Below are 20,714 nucleotides of genomic sequence, written 5' to 3' on the forward strand. Positions count from 1 at the left end.
CCCTTTGAAGACACATGCTGGTGTGGTCTTTGAAACCCCCTTTGATAATGTAACTCCAGAAAAGATGCAACATAAAATTGAGCAAGTGGAGAAGAGATGAGCCTGATTGAGTTGAGGTCTCTGGGCTACTTTGGGATTCTTCAGTGCCGTGAGTCACAAAAAGTAGATTGGAAGGAGAACTGACTTTCTTCTTCCTTTACCTGCTTGAATTGGAAAATACATTTTTCCCGAGAGTCTGAGAACTTAAATGCTTTGAGGATGTGAATGTGTTCTTTTGGCACAATCTTCACATGGAACATCACCTGGCATATAATAGCTACTTAACATGCTTGCAGATTGATGTACATCCATCCTTAGATTCTGAGATTTGGGGTAAACTTCTTTTATATCACTTGGCACAGTGCCTGACACATAATAGGCACTTTTGGGTCTATAGCAACCCCTTAATTTAGGGGTTCTTATACTTTTTTGGGTACAGTGCAGCCAACAGTGTTGGATTTGAATTCAGGAAGACTTGAGTTCCAAAACCTACCTCAGTTACTCACTAGCTGTGTGACCTTGGGCAAGCTACTTAATCTCTCCATCCTTGGTTTCCTGACCTGTCACACAAGGATAATGATAGCCCCTACCTCTGGGAATTATTGTGAGTATCTACTGAGATAAAACAGAAGTAGCTTTGTAAAAGAAAATACTATAAGAGTGCTAATTATTATTGTTTAATAAATAGATCTCTTTGACAATCCAATGAAATCCATGGTAAAAACTGCTAAATTCAATTTGGTGAAGTCACTTTGACCAATTTGTCGAAGTAATTTCAGAATGATATTTTTAAATGTATAAAACAAAAGACGTAGGGTTACAAAGGAAACTATATTGAAAAACAGTTATCAAAATAATACAAACAGGCTTATCTACTCGAGGTTAAGAAACCCTGCCTTAATTTAATACTTTCTCCCTCTCCATCAGAAGTCATTATTGTTAATTCTCTCTCGACCCTGAGCGGCACAGGGAAAACAGGAGGACATAGGATCCAATGTGCAGAGCTTGTGAGATATGCGGCATTTCAAGATCAATTTTCTTATGTTTTATGTTCCTGAAGCAGAAATTGACTTGCTCTATTCCCTCTCTATGCCAGTTCTTTCCCCAAGCACAAAATTTCCTAGCCTCAGCTAGGAGTGCCCATTACTACTCTACAATACACCACAATCAAAACACAGTATAAATTCCTGTGACCTAAGATCAAAATAATTCACTGCTTCATCAACTAATGGTCAGCCTGTGCTGACAAATCACAACCCTTAGCTATCTCCATGAAGTCAGTCACCTCCAAGATAAAATCTCGGACACTTTATATGAGGGGAAAGACGATCATTTTTAAATTATTTCACCAGTCTTTCTATCCTGTCATCACTGAGTCCCAAAAGAGACTTTCCCTAAGCACATTGCTAATAAGCCTAATAATCAATTTGTATCTATGTTTTGAAATCTGCTCAGATACCAGGATCTGAAAACTGGTCTATTCCAATCTAGGGAAATCAGTCACCTTGAATATCTAAATGAAACTACAAACCAAGGGAAACTTACTAAGTAGGCAAAAAGAAAAATGATCCCTTGCCTTGAACTGGGGGACTTAAATCACCCAAACATTGAATTTGTAGACCTTTGAGGAACGGCAAAGACTATGGATAACAGACACAGATTCCAAAAAGACCTCAATATGCCAGAAGACTGGGACAATTCTAACAAGGTAAAAATTTAATAGGAATAAATGGAGAGTCTTATACATGAGTTCAAAAAATTAACTTCTCTCATACAAGATGCGGGAGAACTAGTTAGATAAGGGAGTTTGTCTAAAGAAATTCTATGAGTTTTATTCAGCTGAAATATGAAATTATTTGAATTGAATGAGTGATGTAGCAACCAAGAATAGGAAATATTTACTAACAGAGCCATAGCTTTCAGGATCAAGGAGGTGATCATTCCATTGCACTCTGACCTACCCAAATCACCTCTGCAGTATTGTGTTCATTTCTGGGTGTCACATTTTACTACGAACGTTTTTTAACCTGGATGGTGTCCAAAGGCAGGCAACCAAGATGGTGAAGAACCCAGAGATTGAGGACTAGTTCAAGAAAGGGAGGATCTTTAGCCTGGAAAAGTAAGGCCTTAAAAGAAGTATGATAGCTTTTGTCAGATAATTGAAGAGTTGTCATACAGAAAGGGGAGAGAAGTTAGCCTTCCACTGCCTGGCCCTAGATGGTAGACCTGGGGAGTAATGAGTGAAAGGTGCAAAGAAGTAACCTATGTCTTGATGCCAAGAAAAACTTTCCTATCAACTAGAGCCATTCCAAGGTGGAATGAGCTGCCTCTGGAAGCAGAATACCAGAGGTCTTCAAGAAGAGGCTAAGAGTGTTGGAAGTATAGAAGGATTTGTATTCAGCTATAGGTTGAACAAGTAAGTGTCTGAGTTCTCTTCTGATATGGAGATTCTCTTATTCTTTTAAAATTACTGTTGATGGTCACTTAGTTAAAGATCTTTCCAAAGTAACAAAACAATAAGAACCAGAATCCAGATGTCCTTGTCTGGGGATTTCATATAAACATGGATTCCATAAGAGAACAATGATAGGAGAGACTCACCTGCAAAGAAGGGGCCACAAGCATAAGGTCCAGGAACAGAACGGATGGACTAAAGCTGTCATATATATATATGTATGTGTGTGTGTATATATATATATATATATATATATGTATATATATATATATATGTATATACACATATATATTTCACTAAACTTCATTTCCAAGTCAATTTCTTTTTTATGTCAGGAACATAAAACACAAGAAAACTGATCTTGAAATGCCGCATATCTCTGTTTTCCTTGTGCCACTCAGGGTCAAGAAAGAATTAACAATAGTGACTTCTGATGGAGAGGGAGAAAGTATTAAATTAAGGCAGGGTTTCTTAACCTCGAGTAGATAAGCCTGTTTGTATTATTTTGATAACTGTATTCAATAGTTTCCTTTGTAACCCTATGTCTTTTGTTTTATACATTCAAAGATATCATTCTGAAAGCTTACCCAGGGTACAGCTGTTGTAAGTGCTAAAAGATTAGCTCCTGTTGAGGAGGAAGGAGAGGAATGGGATGTACTGAAGCCCATGGTTCTTTTGCTCATTGGCAGGGGGAGGAAGTGTACCCTGGGACAAGAACTTCATCACTTTTGGGGTATGGCCACTGGGTATATAGGGTGGAAAGTAGCTCTGGGATAGTGTGACAAAGCCCTCTAAATTTAGGTCCCCTGAGGCAAAGTCCTAGTAGACTCTTCCCAGTCATGACTCTGGTTCCCATACTTCAAATGTGATAAATGCTTTTTATAAAAAATAAATGTTGTGGAGCCCAATATGATAGTAATTATATTATTAAGTATCTGTTGAATGAGAAAAATTCATGATGACAAAAAGCTACCATGAACTCAGTAACATTTAAATTAATTCTCAGTTTATTAATCATGACTGTGTCTATATACACTTGAAAATTAGTAGAGCATATAGGTGTTAGACATATTATTTATTCGGTCTACAAAGGTACATTTCTGCGTGCATTATATTGTCATGTTTGTTTTGTTGAATGAATGCAATTCATTTGTTTGAGCTAAATATACTTTACTATTTTACTAGACCTAAGTAAAGATAGAAATGACAATTTTTGTTGGTTATATGAAGCAGGAGCACAAACTAATGGTTAAAGAGCTGATCTTAGAGGCCATCTACCTTAATCCTCACACATTAGAGATGAGGAAAAAGAGACACAGATAGGTTAAGTGACTCGTCTAAGGTCATTCAAGTGCAAAATGACAAAAATAAGATTCAAACCCACACCCTCTGATTTCAAATCCAGTGATTTCTTCTTTTTAAAATACCACATTGGCTTATCTACTGGGAGACTAGAAAGGAAAGAAAAATGGAGTTTATTAAGTGCCTACTGTATGCAAGACATTTTGCTAAGCTTTTGACAAATAGTCTCATGCTCTTCTCATAATACTCCTGGGAGGCAGATGCTATTATTTGCCCACTTTACAATTGAGGAAACTAAGTCAGACTGAGCTTAAGTGACTTGCCCAGAGTTACAAAGCTGGTAAGCATCTGAAAGGAGATTTGAACTCAGGTCTTCCTGACTCCTGGCCCATTCACTATGTCACGCAGCTGACTAGAATGAATGAAGGCAATCCTGATAGCATTGAGGCATTGGCAACATTGGTCTCCACTAATCTGCAGAATATCTGCTTTCTCATTTTCCCATGGACTTAACCATTTTTGCACGAATGCAAACTTTGCCAAGCAGTTCTTTCCAACTCTCACCCTGTTTGAGTTTATTAAATGGTTAGTTTTAGAGTCTATTGAGACATAGAACAATACACTATACCAAGGGCTGAAAGTGATAGTCACCCAGAAGACAACAAAATTACATATGGGGTGTGCGGGGCTACATTCAGATGGCAACACATAGCAATCGGGGAACTCTAAAGCAGCAGTGAAGTATGGGATGTCATCAAAGAGAGGTATGAGTTTAAAAGATTGTGGGCTGGTCACATGGTGGAATGGAAGTATAACAGTTCCATTGGTGTCCTCACAGTGTCAAGAGAAAGCAAGGAAGGTCGCTTGACATGTCAAGTGGACCATTCTGGTAAACTTACTGGAGCAGTCAAACAAAGGTTGTACAGACTGGGAAGGCATGGATGACTTATCCTGTTCAGTTGGTGGGAATAACCGCATTGATGAAATCACAAATCCATCAGAGTACTTGACTTTAGCCTCTGAATTCATAACCTTGGATCCATGAAGTTTTTTCAAAATCTGATAATCATATATCACTATAAAATTAGTGTATTTTGTAATCTTGTGGGTTTTATTCTGTGCATTTAAAAATATGATTCTAAGAAGGGGTCCAGAGGCTTCACCGGATATCCCAAGGGGTTCCTGATATGCAAAAGGTGAAGAATCCCTGATCTAAATGGAATACCCTGGGACTCTTCATCCAAGACAAAAATTAACATTTTCTCTCATGCTAAATGGGCAGGACAGAAGCATAGAGATGTGACTTTTATTTGCACTTATTTTTACAAGTAGTCACTTTATTGCTTTACTGACTATTTAGGGCAATTGTATCAAAGTATAATTTTGTTTTATTGCCAAGAATTAAAAATACTTCTCTTCCCATCAGCTCAACACACAAACAGCATAATCCAATGTACCTTTTCCTCTCTGAGCTTATTTGAGCTGTCATTTATGCTAAGCTGTTCCATAAATCAACTTTAATATTTAATAATTTACCTTAATATCAGCAAATGGAAGGTTTTGCTTTTATTTTAATGTCAATACGTCCGGCTTGTGTAGGTCTTTTATATGATTTGCAGCACAGCCTGGCAGGCATGTAGAGCAGAGGAAAATAATAATAAAGAAAACAAAGCCAGTTTTCATTGATGGAAATTTCCAGCTGTTTTGTACCAAAAAATCATCAAATATAATGAAGAGGTCTGAAAGATTTAAACTGCCAAGATTACCTAATTAGCTGGATGCATTTGAAATGGTACCATCAGGTTTATCGAGACGAGGCGACGAGAGCGGCTGTTTTTGATGAGGGTGGAATTGTGTGAGTATTGTAGTTTACCTTCCATTATTTTTAGTGGGGGCTGAGCGAGAGCCATCTGTAAGAGCTGAATTCATCAGCAGCCTGGAAAGCTGTGTTCACATCTCCTTTTAATATATGAATGGAATTATACTGCAAACATATGCACATACACAGGCGTGGTATAGAAATGGAAAAATTAAGATCACTTGGGGGGATTTGGATGACACCAATAAAAGTGACGTTATTTTTAAGTTGCAATCATAGATTCATAGTAGCTAACTTGGAAAGGATCTTAGAGATAATTTGGTCCAGATCCCCTCATTTTGCAGAAGAAATGGAGAGTTTAAGGTCTCAAGAGCGTACAGGTGATAACACAATGGTATTCAAACTGAAGTCTTCACATACCAAATATACTATGTTTTCCACTCCATCACAGACAAGATGAGAAATAATTCGAAATTCTGTGGTCTCATCAATTTGGGTATTTCAGTGGTATAGACTGTAACACATTTGGCTCCCCTCAACATATGCAACTCTTAGTCATGTCAAAGAGTTGCAGATGTCAGAATCATAAGTGGTCATTTAGTCCAAACTGTCCTTTACAACAATGTCCAATTATTTCTTATCATCGATCTTGTCATGTTATTTCTTTGCTCAAAAGCAATGTCTGCCTATTACCTACAGAGTAAAATTCAAATTTCTCTATGGTTTAGTATCATCCTGCCTTAACAACCTTCCCTTACATTACTCCACTTTACTCTTCATTCAAGCCATATTAATTACTCCTCAAGTATGTACTATACTTTCCTACCTCTAAATATTTGCCTAGGTTGCTTCTGATGCCTGGAATGCCCCATCTCCTCTATCAAATTTTCACTAACCTCCTCTATTCAAGATTTCTTACCCAAATAGTCCATGCCAGCTACAACCTTCTCCAACACACCTCACATTTTGGATTTTCTTTAATGAATGTTTTGGTCTAGTCCTGTGATTTCTTTGGGTTAGACATTTCTTGGTGAGAAAATTCCCTTTACCAATTGAGCCTAGGAACTATTTTTGTAATCTCTAGTCTTATAAAATTGCTTGGGATTCTGATACTCAAGTGACTTGGCCAAGTTTATATAACAAGCATGTTCTATTATGCCTACTTGCTTCTAATGCAGTTATAAAAAAATTATCCCCCCATTACATGTTAAAACAATCTTTAACATTTGTTTTTTTTTTTAAAAAAACTTTTTGAGTTCCAAGTTCTATCCCTCCTTCTCTTCCCTCCCCCTTCCTGAGAGAGTAAGCAATCTGATATGAGTTACACATGTGTAATCATGGAAAACATTTCTATATTAGTCATTTTGTACAACACTCAAACAAAAAAAAGAAAGGGAGGAAGGAAGAAAGTGAAAAATAGAATGCTTCAGTCAATATTGGATAACATCAATTCTTTCTCTGGAGATAGATAGCATGTTTTATCATAAGTCTTTTGGATTGTCTTGATCATGTATTGCTAAGAATTCACGGTCTTTCATCGTACCGTATTACTGTTACTGTGTACAATATTCTCCTGGTTCTACTCATGTCACTTTACATCAGTTCATGTAAATCTTTCCAGGTTTTTCTGAAATCATCCTGCTTGTCATTTCTTATAGCACAATAGAAGTCCATCACAATCATATACCACAACTTGTTCAGCCATTCCCCAAATGATGCCTATCCCCTCAATTTCCAATTCTCAGCCAGCACAAAAAGCTGTTATCAATATCTTTGTACAAATAGGTGCATTTCCCCTTTAAAAATCTCTTTGGGATATAGACTTAGCAGTTGTATTGCTGGATCAAAGTGTATACTCTTTGGGCATAGGTCCAAATTGCTCTTCAGGAAGGTTACATTAGTTCACAACTCTACCAACAGTACATTAATGTCCTGATTTTCCCACTTCCCCTTCCACATTTATCATTTTCCTCTAATACCATAGTAGGATCATACATTTAGAGCTAGAAGGGATCTTAGAGACAATGGAGCCCAATTCCTTCATTTTATAGATAAGGAAACCGAGGATCAGAGACATTGTTACGGACTCAGCATCCCACAGCTACTAATGGCCTGAGATGGGATTCAAATCCATATCTTCTTGACTATAGATTCAATATCGTGCAACACTACACTGCCACTTATTGTATCGTACTTTTTTTTTTAAAAATCACAGTCATCTCTTGAACTTATCGGCTTGTACTGAGAATTAGAACATAAGTTCTAAGAGACTAGAGGCTGTGTTTAATTAAACTTTGCCTACTTTTGTGGGTCCTTCACAGAGAATCTGCATTATGTGCTGGTATGTAGAGGTGCTAAGTCTCATGTAGTTATGAAATAATCTGTAAGCATTGGCTAAAAATTTCACTAAGCTTAACAAAATAAAAATAACAACTCATGACATCCGGTAACAAATCATTCACCTCATATCTCTATTCTAATCATCTAAATCAGCTTATGTAATTTGTGAGTAAGTAGTCAGTCAATCAATAAACATTTATTAAGCACCTATTACATTCCAGGCACTGTACTAGATACCAAAGACAGTCCATGCTCTTGAGGAGTTCACAATCTAATGGAGGAATTCATAGTCTGATTGGGATAAGGTATTTGGTATCATTGGACCATTGATTTGTTTTCCAAATTAAATCTTACCACTTGAAAAAAATAATGCCACCACTTCACAGTCTCCAGTTTGTGTCCGGACAATAGGATTGGAATGAACAGAGTTAAGTAAGAAGGAGGAAAGGAAAAAAAAAACATTTATAATTTAGGCTCCAAATGAAGACATTTATCCCATTTCAAAGTCCTGTGATGTCTGAACCATGTCTATCTGGGGAAAACAGGAAGGATCCAGAAAGTGTTGTCAAAGAGGTGGTGATCACTGACATTGTGACCCAAGGTTATTATTATTGTGCTTAAACAGCCAGGTTTTTAACATTGACAAAAGCGTAGCAAAATGAAGACACCAGACGTCTATGTCACAAGTGTCAATCATCTCAGTTCTTCCCATACCCCCGGGAGAAAGCTCACTCTCTTAGGCTCCAGCTGCTGGATGACAGAAAGAGAAAATTCCCTCAGGAAGTAGAGGGGGGAAATGGTTTTAGTAACTTATCCTTGTCAGAACCGGCTGGAAGCTAGAATTCTCTCCATGGCTCAGCTAGCTAAAGCAATCTTGATCTTGTCATGCTACAATATTGCTGTTCAGTCATTTTTCAGTCATGTCTGATTCTTCATGACCTCATTTTTGAGGGTTTTTTTTGGCAAACATACTGGAATCATTTGCCATTTCCTTCTCCAGCTCATTTTATAAATGAGGAAACTGAGGCAAACGGGGTTAAGTGACTTGCCTAGGATCACACAGCTGGTAAGTGTTTGAAGCCAGATTTGAAATCTGGAAGATGAGTTTTCCTGACTCCAGACCTGGCAGTCTATCCACTGTGCCACCTAGCTGCCCCATGCTAAATATAGGGCTAAATAAAAATGAGAAAAAGGAGTAGGGTTAGTTACATGGTGAGATTGAGGGATAACTGCTGGGCAGTGTGTGAACTTCATCGATATCACATGGTACCAGGATGAGGAAGGTTTCCAGAATGATGAATTGAATCCCTTCGTAGCCCTGTATAACATATGGGAGGACATGGAATAAGAGTTACCCTGAATGGGCAGGCATGGGTAGATTGCCTCATGCACAATTCATATCCATTAGATCAGAGCCTTCTTAGTATTTGAGGATATCTCATACTTGTTTATTTGGGCATGCCCTGAATCAACCTGATAATTTCCAAGCTTCTTTTAGATAAGGACTGTTTTGTTTCAGTCTCTGTATCCTCAGCTCTCAGCATAATCACAATGCCTTACACACAGTAGGCAATTAATAATAAATATTCATTGCTTTGAATAGAAGGTAATTTGGTAAGGGCTGAGAATGCTGAGATGGAGTGAACACAGATTTTGATCAACCTAAAAGGCAAAAACAGGTATACATGCAGGTATGATACAAGGGAGAATAAAATAATTTCGAAGGAAAAGCCCTTCCACACTTCTCTTAATTCTAGTGCCTTCCCACTTTTAATGATTTCCTTTTTTATCCTGCATGTAGTTTATTTGCATACATTTGTTTGCTTGTTGTCTCCTCCATTTGATTGTAAGCTTTTTGAGGGCAGGCACTGTCTTTTGCCTCTTTTTTTAGTCCCTAGTGCTAAGCATAGTGCCTAGATCATAGTGAGAGTTTAGTGAATTTTTGTTGACTAAGGAGAGACTCCAACAAAATGTAAGGGGAAATTTGAGAAGGGAGAGATCACTTTTTTCACTTCCAAAGTCAGAACTGAAGGGAGGAAAAGGATGTCAAGGAAATCTCAAAGAATTTTTCAAAAGACATCCATTCATTCATCTACCTGTCCATCCATCCATCCATCCATCCATCCATCCGTTCAAGAATCCAACAAATATTTGCTGAGTGTCTGTTATTGAGTGCAGGAGGCAGCATGGTGTAGTAGTTGGTATGTTGGATTGAAAATCAGATAATTTGGGTAGAAATCCCATTTCTTCCATTTATTTCTTGTGTGGCCTTTGGCAAGTCATGTAATGCCTGTAGGCTTCCGTTCCTTTGGCTATAGTTTGAAGATACTGGATTAGATGATGTCAAAGGCATCTTCTAGCTTTACATATAACTTGATTGGTGAGTATTGGCTTTGGGAGGCAGGAGTCCTGGGGAGGCCACTTGGATTCTCAAAGTCTGTTCCCTTATGTATGTGATGGGGATAGTAACAGTTATGCCATATGACTCAAAGGATCACTTCAAGGAAACAAGGAATATATTCTTACATGTGTGCAGGGTGTTCCTAAAGTCTGGACACATAGGCAAAAATGCATATTTTCAAGAAATGAAATGAATGAAATTTTCAACAACATTTTATTTAATTAGGATATTAACAAATGACATCTTCAATATGATTTCCATCATTTGTGATGCAAAGGTTGATGCACTTTGCAAGATTCACGTGAACTCGTTGCAATAACTCCACATTGCTGTAAATTGCCTATGTGTCCAGACTTTAGGAACACCCTGTATATTACTAAAATAAATATAGATGATAAACATTAAATATAAGCACAGATTTATATTTTGGATAAATTTTAGAGCTCCAAATAAACAGGAACAAGATGAGCTAATTTATGAAAGACAATGTGGCAGATATGAAAGTCAAAAAGACATAATCCCTGCCCACAAGGATTTTAGAGTCTAGTATGAAAAGCAAGGCAAAAAACCCAGCAAACTCAAAACCAAAGGCCATAAGAGCTTCAGGCATTGTATGATGGAGATTCAGCCTGGCAAGACTTTGGATTTCTAATTACCAAAGACCAGCACAAAAGACAGTCACAGCACAGCTGTAGCGGACAATCGATGTTTTCTACTTGAAAAAAAGTAAAAACTTCTTCACTGGAACAGACCTTTATTTATGTGGACACATTTTCCTGCTATGTGAGTGCTGAAACTGACTTCTTCAGAGTGCCAACATGAAGAGTAAGCCATGTATTACAGGCAGTGTGGTCTGGGGAAAAGTTCTAGCTTTGGAGTCAAAGTGCCTGGGTTTAAGCCCTAGCCAGGCAGGACATGGCACCGTGGGAGTTACTTCACCTGAATGCCTCTGTTTTCTTTCCTGTTGGACCAATGGCCCCTAGACCCCTTCTTGTTCTATATCTATAATCTGAGCTCTACCACTTACTGCCTTAGCCATTTAAACTCTCTGGGCCTCAGTTTCCTCATTAGTAAAATGAGGGAGTTAAACTAAATGACCTATTAGGGCCCTTTCTAGTTTTAAAACTGTGATCCTTAAAGTCACTTCGGAAGTAGGATCAATCAAACAGATATTTGTTAACTACCTATGTGAGCAGCAGTGTGCTAGGTACTGGATATAGGAAGGAAAAAGTGAGGCAGTCCCTGACCACAGTAAAGTTACATTCTATTAAAGGGATACAGCATGTACACAGATAAGTCAATATAGGATAGATATAAAATAAATATGCAATGATTTGAAACATGGGGTGGGGACAAGCAATTGGTGAAATCAGGAAGGCCCTTTGAGGGAGGTGGTGCTTGGATTAATTCTTAGGATTAAAGATTTAGAGCTGGGAGACATCTGAAAAATCATCTAGTTGAACCACCATATTTTACAGATGAGGAAACTGAAGCACAGAACTGGCCATGACCACACAGCTAGGAAGTTTGTCAGAGGCAGGATTTGAACTTCTTGGCTCCAAATGCATTCATTTACCAGCATACATTTGTATAGAGGGAAACTGGTGGCTGTACTTTGTTAAGCTTTCAGAAATCCTTGAATGAGGTTTTGTCTTAGACGCATTAGAACAGCTGGCTTACTATAATCTGGGGAAGGGCTCAACTCTCTGTTCTTTTCAACTCTGAGATTCTATGATCCTGTGATTCTATTATTATTTGGAGTCAGAATACAGGTTTTGAATTCCAGCTGTTTTGCTGACTGCTTGTGTGACCTTAGGTAAGCCATTTCTAATATAGCCTCGGAGGGAAGGTATTATATTGGAAAGCACATTGCAACTGGTCCGGACCACTCAAGTTCATATTCTCACCTCCTATACTTGCTAGCTATGTGGCCCAGGGCAAAGGCACTTATCTTCTCAGCCTCAGTTTACTCAGCTATAAAATGGGGAAGATAATTCCTTCTACCTCACAGGGATGTTGGGGGAATGTGGCAAACTTTAAAGGACTATGTAAAGTATCATCTTCACCATTCTACATATCTGGGTTTCCATCTTCAAAATGTAGTTAAGGGACTAAATAATTCCTCTGGTTTCTTCCCTTTCTAAAGCTTGTGATCATAAGGATACAGTATGGATGGAACGTAGGGTCCATGAAAGGGAGAATAGTAGTAAGAGAGAATGCTGTGCAGTTAGATTGAAGGGAGATCCATGAAGGCCTTGAATGTCATGATCAAAAGTTTGTACTCTGTTTGGTAGGTTTTTGAATAGACATTATAATAATAAGAGTTGTGTATTTAGATTACTTGGGCAGTGGAGTGAAGGATGACCCATTAGGAAGATGTTATAGTAACCAGTATCAATGAGATGAGAGCCTGAACAAGAGTACTTGTAGTTAGAGTTGAGAGGAGGATTTGACTGCCTTAAATATGGCAGATATAGAGTCAAAAGTCATTGGCAATTGATGGATAATGGTTGGTGAAGGTAAGAGAAGGGTCAAACATGCCTTTGAAATTTGTCTCCTGAGTATGATGGGGTCATTTGTCATCTTTTCCTTTCCTCTTCTCTCCCAATATTAACAAGTTGTGGAAATATATACTATAGACCACTTGGTCAAATGTAGGAAATGGATGAATTCCTGATGCTTGACCAAAGGCAGATTATAGTAGTAATGGGGAACTTCAATTACTTGTATTCAATTACCTGTAGGATGATTCATCCCACTCAAAGCTGAGCATTCCATAAATTCTCCAATTCAATTCCACATTTAAGTGTCCCCTGTGGGCAATTATTGACAGTTTCTTCTTTCATGTGACAGAAGAAGAGACAAGGAGATTTGCAACCTTGGACCTAATTTTGATCACAAGGGAGAAGAGAACCTTGTGAGAAAAGGCAATAGAAGAGGCATAGCATTTTTGTAGGTCTTTATCCTGATTTACATTCATTCTGCCCTCATTGGTAAAGCATCATGACCATGGTGACACCATATTAAGGAGCAAGAGTTTGAATTATGGGAAGGTTATGCAGCAGCTGTATCCAATAACTCTGGAGAGTGCAGCAACCTCTTACTCTAGAGCTGCTTGCAGGAAAAGAGAAATGAAGCTGGTGCCTATAGGTTCTCATGAACTGAAGTGACTACTTTAAAAGGAGAAAGAGAGAGGTTAGAGATAGAGACCTTTTTTTTTTAAAGTAGAGCCATGTCTTTGGGGGTTTATTTGTTCCCAGGTGGTTTTTCATGTGTGTTTATGTTTGTGTTTCCTGGACAAGTCATGTTTGCCAATTTGCCCAACCCTCTGCCCAGGTCTTGGGCACAGAAGTAGAAATGAAGGAATTTCACAATGATGAATTTATGCCACAGGACTAGCAATAACCATATTGCCGGGAACATCTTCTGAGCCTAGTCTTTCTGCAGAGGTCAAGAGACCTTGGCTCTTAGGAATGGCTTTTTTATGGCCGTGTAAACAGATTTTTCAGACCCCCTAAATGCTCTGAATGGTAGTTTAAGGTTAAGAATATTTGGTGCGTTGTTTCTATAGGAGCTTGAGAATCTGAGAAAATGGCTTCCTAACTTGAAACAGAAAGTGATTATTTATTTTAGCTATTTCTCATGATGTGGAAGATGAACTTCCTTCAGATGCTTAGCGGGTGGTGCCCAGGCATATCAAAGAAGGATGTAGAAATTAAAAAGGAAACTAATTCCTTCCCATTGCCTTGTCACAGCAAGCTGGAGGAAACCTTTATTAACATTACTCAAGTTAATATATATATACACTCATTTTTCTCTCCTCAAGATCTATGACTATAGTGGATAGAATTGCTTACAGTGAGATTGAAGAAACAGGAAAAAAATGGCCCAGGTTATTGTCCCTGCAAATGATATTCATAGGAGTCCTACTCAGAGCAGAAAGATTAACAGTTGGTTTCCTCTCCTTCTCCCGTGAAGCTGCAGTTGATAAAATTAGAGCAGAGGATGAAAACATTTGCTGACTTTATTTTATGGAGTTGTCGTTCCTCATTGTTCTGGGCTCTTCCAATATCGTGCATCATTTCAGGTCGCTTAGTTCATCTCAGTGCCATGGCTGAGCCCATTTTTACCAAAAATGCTGTGGAAGAGAAAATACTCTATTTTTAAATAAAAGAACTTTTATGGCAACTAAGCATGAAGTTAAGGATACTGCCTGGTTTTTTCCAGCAGGGCTCTACTCTGGGCACTAGAGCATTTAAACTTTCAGAGAGATGCTGCCCATGGGAGGCAGTACAGCACAGCGGGAAGGGTGATGGATTTGGCATCAGAGGACTAAATCTTTGGACTTCAGTGTGCTATTTGTGTCCTCTTGAGCAAGTCACCTAACCTCCTTCACTTTCCTCACTTCTAGAAGGAACAGAGTGCACTAAATGGTCTCTGAGATCCCTTCCATTTCGTGATCTATGATTCTATGTTATTCCTCCAAGAAGTTGTTAAGTTCTAAGTTCTTATCCTTCCGCTAGAAACTATTAACAAGACTAAAATCCCCAAATATGTAAATGACCAGCTCTTTCCATTTTGGGATTCATTTTTTTAAAAAAGCAATGGCCCATAGAACATATGCCTGATTATATGCTTTTGAATTCTGAAAGGATTTGTTAAACACCTACTATGTGCCAGGCTCTGGGGATACAAAGTCAGACAAAAAAAACACACCTCAGGCTCTGCCATCAAGGAGCTTTACACACACAAACACATATAAATATGTAGAAACTACATACAGAAATATAAGATAATTTTGGGGGTTGGGCTGGGGTGAGCAGAAGAAGCTCAGGAGGACTAGAAAAAGCCATAGTTAGAAATTCATGCTTGAGCTAATCTTGAAGGAAATTAGTTATTTTGTGATAGGGAGTGAGTCAGGAATGCATTCCAAGCATGAGTACCATTCAGTGCAAAGAGTGGGAGATGGGGGATGGAATGCTATATGTGAGAAGAACATCAGGAGGACCACAAAATATGTGAAAAAGTTATGTGTAATAAGAATGGAAAGTAAGTTGGAGCAAGTTTTTGAAGGGCTTCAAATGCTGAACAGAGGAGTTTGATCCTAAAGGCAAAAGGAAACTAAATTGTCTTGAGTACTAGGGCTATCTGGTTACACCTGGATCTCACAATAATCTGCCTGGCAGATATATGGAGGATGAATAACAAAAGAGAAGGATTTGATACAGATAGAGAAGATCTATAATAAAATCATTGTGAGTTCAGATGAGAGGTGATGAAGGTTTGAACTGACACGGTGGCTGTACAGGAAGACAGAGGGTGATGAATGCTAGAGCTTTAGTGGAAGTGGAAATGACAAAGCTTGGCAGCTGATTGGATATGGGTGCCTGTATGTGAGGGAGAATATAGAGTTAAAGATAAAAAAACACACAACTTTGCTCTAGTGAGATGGAGAAATATTTTATAGGGAATAATCAAGCTTGTGGACTACTAACACTCTTCCTTGATCAGTTCAAACATCAAATATTTTCCTCCAACATCCCTACAGTGAAAAAAGAATCCTTAAGTATAACAACACTACAAATATGAGATTCACAAGCATTCCTGAAAATGACAATGGAATTTCTGTATATTCTTGGTGGAAGAGAAGAGCCTTTTGTTCTGTTGTCCATCATCTCCTTCTTTGCTCTAATTTTGAAGCAAAGGGTAACTCTACTACTGATGGCTCTATCAAATCCTTCCTGTCCCCATATATAATTGATTAGAAAACTGATTTCAAAATATTTAGGCAAGATGTCATCATACTGGTAAACTCTGGGACATAGTCTATTCTTCGGTTCTAGAGTCTGATATCTTGAAAGCAACAAGGGAATAATGGTTAAAAAAAGCATGATTCAAAGAGGTAACAGCAATTCATTTCTCAAATTATATTTTAAAGCAATAATTCACAAACTATTTGAATCTGATTAAAAAATCAAAAAGTAGACCAATGGAATAGATAAGGTAAGCTAAAATCAGAAGCAACTGAGCTCAATAATCCACTGTTCAGTAAGCCTAATAATTTCAACTATATTGAGGAAGACTTCACAGTTTGACAAAACTACTGGAAACTGGAGAACTGTTTGGTTAAAAAAAGGCAGGGGGAGTTCGACCAAATCTTGCAACATATTGCATAAAAAGTGACCTGCCCCCAGGTATTGATTTTCTTTAGATGCCAGGATCACCTCTATGCATATCCAGCCTCCATCTCTGTCTCAAGTTCTGGTCTTAAATCACTAGCTGCCTACAGAATATCCTCACCTGGATGTCTTGTAGGTGTCTCAACTCAAAAGAGCCCACTATTTCCTCCCATGTACTGATCTCTCCTCCTAGGTTCCCTATTCATGTGCAAGGCATCACCACCCTCCTCTTCACCCAGGTTTGCAACCTGAAGTCCTTCAGAACTCCTCACCCTCCTTTGCCTCCTCCATATCCACTCACTTTTCAAGTCCTGTCACTTCAATTTCCACAACATTCCATATCTTCTACAGAGATTATTCCTATAGCTTCTATATTGGCCTCTTTGCTGAAAATTGTTCCCAGTTTCCCATCCACTTTCTGCACAGCTACCAACATGATATTTGTAAAGGATAGGACTTAGCATTGATTTGACATGGAGTAGGAGTAAAGAAGAGGGTAGAGTCAGTGATGATGCCAGGATTTCAGGACAAGGTGACTGAGAGGATGATGGTACCATCAGTAGAAATAAAGAATTTGGGAAGGACATAATTGAGGAGGAGTTGGTGAATTCCATTTTAGACATATTGAGTTTGAGGTAGAGATATCCTTCCAGCAACTGGAGATAAAGAATGGATAGAACTGGATATACAAGTCACAAGGTAATGGAACCATAGTTTTAGGAGTAGAAAAGACTTTAACATCATATAGTCTAATATCCTTATTTTGCAGATGAGTAAACTGAGGCCCAGAGATATTAAAGACTTGGTCAATCAAGGTTATATAAGTATCAAGTGGCAGAGACATGATTTCTACTATATTAGGATACCTTTGTAATCTAGGAGTCCTCTGAATAGAGATGATATTCAAAACCATGAAAATTAATGAAATCCTCAAAAGAAGAAGTACAGAAGGGCAGATCCTTAGAAAAGGCCCATATTTGGGGGAAGGAGGAAGAAGATGACCCTGAAAAAGGGAAAAAAGTCAGATATAGAAAAGGAGAATGAGAAGAGAGCAATAGTCAGAAGAAGGTATTGGTCAGTTGGTGCTGAATGCATCAGAAAAGTCAGATAGGAGGGGCAGCTACATGATATAGTGGATAGAACACTGGCCCTGGGGTCAGGAGGACCTGAGTTCAAATCCAGTCTCAGACACTTGACTCTTACCAGCTAGGCAAGTCATCCAATCTCAATTACCTCATAAAATAAAATAAAATAGGGTAGGGAATGAGAAAGGACTTTTGGATTTAACAATGGTCATACTGGCTATTGAGAGGACTGTTTCCATAGAGGAGTGACAGTGTCTTGGTAGCACACATTTATCTTGGACAGATATTGACATTGCTGGGCAACAGTCTGCGTTGAAAGTTTGACAGGAGTCAGACAGTAGGCTGGTATGACTTTGGGAAAATGTGTAGCTCTCTCATTGATCCCACTTGGCTTCCAGATTGAGTCTATTTTTTTCAGCATCAGCCTTTGGCTGGTAATACTAAATGCCTATGAAGTATGAAACACCATGGGCTCTGAAGAACCAAAATTGCCTGTGACCCAAAGGGCAATAGAGAGTCACAAGGCAAGTGTATGCTTTAAGTAACACACAGCCAGCAAAGCCAGGATTTGGATTCTGTGAGGGACAGTTGACGAGCAGATTGGACCATACTGTATCCTAATTAAGAGAAGGCAGAAATGCCAAGTCATAATGGACTTTTTACATATTTTCCCCCACTGTGAAGTGTCTATAGCTCCCCTCCTTGTGCCGGCCAACATCAACTTCTTTTAATTCTCTCGGCATAGGAATATTGCCAGGTTGCCCTCTGAAGAATGATCCAGAGGTCGGCTTTTTATCTTGAAGAAAGGGAGACTGTCTTTTCATTAAACTAATGAGAAAATGTAACTGCCATTTCCTCATTTTGATTGCCATCCAGTACAGTGCATGCTGTTCACATAGGCAGCCACAGAACAAGTTCATCCCTGGACCTAGCTGGCCGGGAAGAGATACGCGTGAAGATAGTTTTATTTCACCCATCAAAAGAGATGAAGAGTCTCAAACTATGATTGTGTGTGTGTGTGTGTGTGTGTGTGTGTGTGTGTGTGTGTGTGTATGGGGTGGATGATGGCGCTGTGTGTGGTAGAAAGGTATCTTCAGGTCGCCGTGAATGATATACACTTAAACACAACAAATATAAGAAATCACCCTAAAAACATCAAATAATCAAAACCTATTCTTATAAAGACCCTATGAAGTAGTCTGTTAATATTATTATCTTTATTCTATAGATAGTGAAACTCAGACCTAGAAAGGTTAAGTGGTGTGCCCATGGTTGCATATGTAGTGTTAGAGGAAGATTCTAGTATGATGACTCATGGGGACTTTGAGAAATGTGCATGTAAGATCATAAGTCTAGAGCTAAAGAGGATCTCAGAGACCATTTAAGATCATAGGATTCTAGATCTAGGGCTGGGAGAGAACTCAGATGTGATCAACTTCTACTCTCATTTTACAGATATGGAAACTGAGCCTCAGAGAAGTGGAATGGCTTGTCCAAGGTCATGTAGCCAATACATAGTACAGCCAGGATTCAAGTTCAGGTCTCCTAAATCTAATTTCAATAGCTTTTTCACTAAGGCGGTGCAATCAGTTGGGCATGGATTCCAGAGAGATGCAGTTAAGATCTGGCCTCAAACACTTACTAGCCTTGAGATGTTCTGCTTCATTTTTCGTATTTGTAAAGTTGAGATAATAATGGCACCTACTTCCCAGGGTTCTTGGGAGGATAAAGTGAGAAGATACCTGTGTAGCACTTTGCAAACCTTAAAACACTATGTAAATATCAGCTGTTATTATCATTATCATTTCTCTGCCACCTTTTTCACAATTAATTTTTTCCCCAATTAACAAACATTTATTTTATTTCCTGTTTACCTCCGTATCCCTCCTTAACTTGGGAGCAAAAAGAAAAGCACACACAAGCTCTTCATAAAAATACGCATAGTCCAGGAAAATGTGTCTCGTTTTGCACCCAGAGTCCATCACTTCTCTGTAAGGATGAGAGTACTATGCTTCATCTTTGGTCCCCTGGATTTATGCTTAATCATTGTGTTGATCAGAGTTCTCATGTCTTTCAACGTTTGTTTTTACATAGCTGTTATACATGTTACCTTTCATTGGAGCAATGAGGATATGGTGTATTAGAATGGGTACTGGCCTTTGGAGGCTGACAGACTTGGGTTCAAACCTTGACTGCCTCTTCCTACACAAGCGACCTAGGAAAAACCACTTCTCCTCCCAAGATGCAATCTCATTTATAAGATGAGAGGACCTCAACTGGAGAACCTCTCCGGTCCCTTCCAGCTCACATTCCTATGCCCTATTGCACTAGTCAGAGGAAATATTACACCAGTCCCAAATGGGAATTTGTTTTGGCCTTAAATTTTATTCTGGATGAAGGATGCTTTGTGGCATGCTCTTTACAGAGGCCAGCACTGTGGGACTTTAATAATAATTAAAGTATCTTCAACCTTTTCCCACTGCCATATGGTTCTCAAGCTTCTCTGTTGATCCCTATGCAGAGGCAAGAAAAATTGTCCTGCTGCGTCCTGGAAAATGGGTCTATTCCTGGGTAGGAGCTGCTGCTTTGGCAGCCTAGCACTTTGTTAGCATCATGAAGTTTCAGAGCCGAAGGAGGTCCCAGAGGCCATCTTGTCTGGCTACCTCATTTCTGAGGCTTAGAGAGGTTAAGCAATTTTCTCAAGGCCATTCAGCTAGTGAGAAGAGCCAAGAGAGGAATCCAGGTCTCAAGATTTTCATCTCAGTGTTCTTTCCACTAGACTTCATTGCATATTCAACACATTTCCTTTCCATTATGATTAAGACTTATTCAATGACTTACAAGAACTTGGCCATCTCTGAAGCTAAGTGTCAGTGATTAGTATTAACGTTAATAATGACATATGATTAATAATAATTATAATAAATAAGGTTTGTTACTGTTCAGTCATTTCAGTCATGTCTGACTCTCTGTGATCCCATTTGGGGGTTTCTTGGCACAGGGATTGAAGTGTTTAACCATTTCCTTCTCTGACTCATTTTACAGATGAAGAAATGGAGGCAAACAAGGTTAAGTCACTTGCCTAGGGTCACAC

The sequence above is a fragment of the Trichosurus vulpecula genome, chromosome 8, assembly GCF_011100635.1.
Source record: "Trichosurus vulpecula isolate mTriVul1 chromosome 8, mTriVul1.pri, whole genome shotgun sequence".
NCBI classification, from domain to species: Eukaryota; Metazoa; Chordata; class Mammalia; order Diprotodontia; family Phalangeridae; genus Trichosurus; species Trichosurus vulpecula.